General features: G+C 42.0%; 1 long non-coding RNA gene across 3 annotated transcripts; it reads left to right on the top strand.

Moving 5' to 3' along the window:
- Positions 1-916: 916 nt before the first annotated feature.
- On the top strand, positions 917-3,830 carry LOC125513007. 3 transcript variants are annotated; one of them, XR_007285641.1, is made up of 4 exons: positions 917-1,548; positions 1,656-1,988; positions 2,432-3,435; positions 3,520-3,830. It is a non-coding gene; the product is annotated as an uncharacterized LOC125513007 (long non-coding RNA). The 3 variants fall into 3 exon arrangements; XR_007285633.1 differs by having other exon boundaries at positions 1,656-3,435; XR_007285638.1 differs by having other exon boundaries at positions 1,656-3,439.
- Positions 3,831-4,096: the final 266 nt, after the last annotated feature.

The raw sequence follows: 4,096 nt of genomic DNA, 5'->3' as shown, positions 1-4,096 counted from the left end.
GTCATTTGGTCATCCTCGTCTATGTCACTCTTGCTATGTAATAGTTGGCTCTGTTTAGAATGTCATTCTTGTCTGGATCACGAGAGTCTGAGCGCTGCAGATGGGTGCATTTTGGTGGTAACTACAGATCTCGTTGAATATGGGCTGAGTAGTAACGCAATGCCAAACATGTCAATTATGACTCTCAGGCCGGGCTCTCAAAAGATCCTCAAAAAAGGACGGGCTCTCCAAAAAAGAAATAATAAGGACTCTTAGGCCAACATGTGGGCGCCACCGGTGTTTTCGTGCGCTTGCGCGCCGAGACCATATTGGCGCGTGCTTGAAATTCAAGCTACCTTTTCATCCCCAATCTCCCGCCCCTACCCCACCTCTGGAATCTCGATTCGTACTCTAGTTCCCTCAAATCCCCATCCTGTACTCCTTGTACTCAAACTCACTATCATGTCGCCGGTCAACGCGGATCTCCGAGACGGAGATCCTGAGGTCCGTCCTACCTTCGGTCACTGCGTGCTGTCGCTCAACAGTGGCATGGCGGCGCTTGACGACCAATTTGCCGGCAAAGTGCTGATGGTAACCATCAACGGCGACCGGCCTCCCGTCTTGCCGGACGACCTTGTCAAAGCTCTTGGCATTGCGCACGGCATCCAAGTAAGTGACTTGCTCGTCGAAGTCTGTCCGCCACCGGCTGATTTATTCATCAGGTTCCGGACAACTTTTGACTGCACACTACAAGAATACCCCCTATAAAGCAACACATATTCTACAACGTTTTGCCTATGTGTTGTAAAATTTACCATAAATACACATATAAGCATTGTAGCATATGCGTTGTAGATTTGTGTAAAGCCCAATGCACTAACCCAACATCTTATCTAGCCCAGCCCAAGTTGGCTTTCACGGTTGACCTAGGCTTCCCTGTCCACAACCTCCTCTATTCCTCTTGAGCCCTCCCACGCCGGCTGCCGCCCCTCGTCAGTCGTTGCCACTGTTTTGCGCGGCTACGACCTACCTCCATCCCGGCGCGCCGCCCCTCACCACTCCCCTGCGGTCCTCTGTCCCGGTGCGCTGTCCCTCACCACCCCCTGTGATCCTTTGTCCCGGCGCGCCGTCCCTCATCACCACTCTTGTGCGACCCTGCATCCAGGCGCGCCGCCCCTCGTCACCGCTCCCCTAAGACCAACGACGGATCCAAGGTATGGACACGCACACCAAGCCTGCCACCAAGTTTGAGATTTTTTTTGACAAGCACACGCAACCGTATCACTCGTTCCATCCAGCAACAGTAGCAGCCGTGCCGGCCACTGGCGGATCCATGTTAGGTCGTGGGTGTACATTTGTACAGCCAATTTATTTTGCAGGTATAGTAGACATGTATTAATAGCAGTGTCGGTGTTGTTTGAGCAAGGAACATCACGTCAATTCATATAACCTGGGCCTCAAACTCTACTCCAACAAGCATCTTAGTTTAAAAGTATCTCCTGCAATTCCCAGTTGGTCCATCGCCACTAGCTTGATTCCCTTACGTTGAGCCCCAAAGCCTAATACAAGGTTAGTTTTCATGCTAATACGGACCTTGTAGTATTGATGATATCATGTATTATTTCACTTCACTTACTGTAATCTTACCCTGTCTTTGTTTACATGTCTGATTTCAGGGTTGGTGTTGCTAGCTTCATCACCTTGCTGGTACAGAAGGTCATGATTAACATCAAGCCATACACGGTGATGTTACTGACATTACTTTACACTCCTGTTCTGAAGGAAAGGAGTTCTGCAGCCAACAGGGCCTTTGCGTCTTCTTGTGCTGCAGTTCTCAAATATGCCAGCCAATCTCAGGCTCAGAAACTTATTAAAGACACTGCTTCTCTGCATTTAGGTGAAAAACTTCTGAGTTATCTGGTGCAGTTCTATTAAATCCTACTTAGCAATGTAGCAGTTGTTATTAGTGGATACAATGAAGTGGTTATCCCTGTAATTTTTCCTTCAAGGTATGTGAACGACATATCTTAAGTCTTAATCTTTCATCTTGAGTTTTGAAACTAATATGTCAGCTATTCGTGATGTTATTAAGTTCATTATCATTAAAACTACGAAAACTGTTCCCTTTAGTCTACGTACTGGATCTCAAATAACAAAACTTCTTTCAGTTTTGATGATGATAAAGAGACTAGCTTAGCCTCGTTTTCACCAGATTAAGTTTGTTTCCATGTCTGTTTTTGTTTCTTGCTGTTTAGTTTTGTTTAAAATCTGGACATACTGAAACAATTCAAGATTGCCAGGCAAAAAAAAGAGTCGAGATTCAGGCTACTGTAGTGATGGTTGATACACTAGAAAAAAATGAATTTAAACCTTCACTACAACACTTGGTGAATTATCTGACTTCTATGAACGAGACTCCTAATCCATCTAAGCACTGGCAAATGTTCTTCAGGGTGGAAAAGCGTTGATGAATATGGTGTCCGCCAAAGGTTTATGGCCCTGTTTGACAGTAGGTTTTATTGTTGTTCGTCTGCATGCTCTTCGATTCAAGCAGTCTTCTCGATTACTGGAGAACACAAGGATTAAGTCCTGCTTCCACTTATGATGTGGGATGAAGGTTTTGTGTGTAGCTCTGACCAAACTACAACCCCTCCAAAGTCAGATGCTGGCATTTAAGTTCGTTCTTCATCAGTTTTAATGCCAAGTATTCATCAGTTTTATGTATCCAACCCGGTCAACTAAGTTCCAAGTCTTTTCATCAGGTGAATGGCAAGGGATGTTGGGGTTCATATGATTTACATATAGATAAAAACTCAATTTTTCCTCCCATAGCAGTTACTTCCATGTACTTCTAGAATTATGAATATCATATAATTAGTTGATCAGGCAGTACTATTATGAAATACAATCTACTGTATAAAGTACTTATTAACTAAATTTAATCTACTTCCTCTGATTTATGTCAATGATTTTTTTAAGATGGTGCTACATATTTGTTCGTTGGTGATGCCTCAACAATCCGGCATTTCCAATATGTTGGTGTCTGATCGAGGTACAAGCAAAATTTTGATTGCTTTGTTTCAGCAGCCTCACTTAGGACTATTATCCTTTCATCTTCCATATGGAGGGACTATAATACTAGTATTTATGAAGCTTTTTCATAATTACTTTATGAGTTCTTTCATTTCGATCACATATAACTTTCATTTTCACTAGCAGGTAGGAACTAAAGTATTCTTGAAGAGCCTACAAAATCATAACGGAGATGCAGTTCTTGCTACAGTTGTAAGTTGTAATCCTAAATTTAAACTTGATGGTGCTGAACTTACAAATGAATAATGGGAAGTGCATGTCGATACGGCACTTGTGAAAACTTAAGTCTTGGTACGAATTCGCAAAAACTGCAATATTCGTGGTAATGCAGAAAAACAAAGATTGTACGGCCTTCAACCCTTTGTACGTGAGTAATAACTTACCTCTATCACTACTTGCAACATGTCAATTCATTATGTGTTAACAGCTCATTCTTTCTGTTTGTAGGTTCAAAGGATGAATGGATGATATGGGTATGTGGCAAGTACACTGCAATGATGATGATGATGTTCCTGTTCCTGATGATGATGATGATGGATGTTTTCAGTTTTAGTTTAGTTGTAGGGATGTTCCTGTTAGATGATCTTCCTTGTTCAAGTGTTTAGTTGTAGTGATGTTGTTGGATGCTTTCAGTGTAAGTTTAGTTGTCAAATAATTATGTAGATTATGCATCACATTTGGATAATGTTCCTCCTATAATATGCACTCTTGTAATCCAACGGTTTTATCTAGTATATGATTTATTCCTCCTGAGAGTATATTCTCTTGCTTATTGTTCACTTGAAATACATAATTATCAATATTATGTGGAGCATTAATTTAATTGCGGGCAATATATATAAAACATCATTATTCATATCACATATGTACCAAGACTTGAAGCGGTGCAAATTCTCCTTTGCGCGGCAATGGCATTTTGATTCCTGGACGTTATGCACCAACATATAGAAGTGTTGCATAAGTCCGTTTTATGTGTTTCATTCTTGCAACGGTCCCTTTTACCAATGATGGTATAAGCGTTGCA

The sequence above is a fragment of the Triticum urartu genome, chromosome 1 (genome assembly GCF_003073215.2).
Source record: "Triticum urartu cultivar G1812 chromosome 1, Tu2.1, whole genome shotgun sequence".
Lineage (NCBI taxonomy): Eukaryota > Viridiplantae > Streptophyta > Magnoliopsida > Poales > Poaceae > Triticum > Triticum urartu.
The sequence above is the reverse complement of the archived record's forward strand: the minus strand, read 5'-3'. Positions and strand labels throughout refer to the sequence as shown.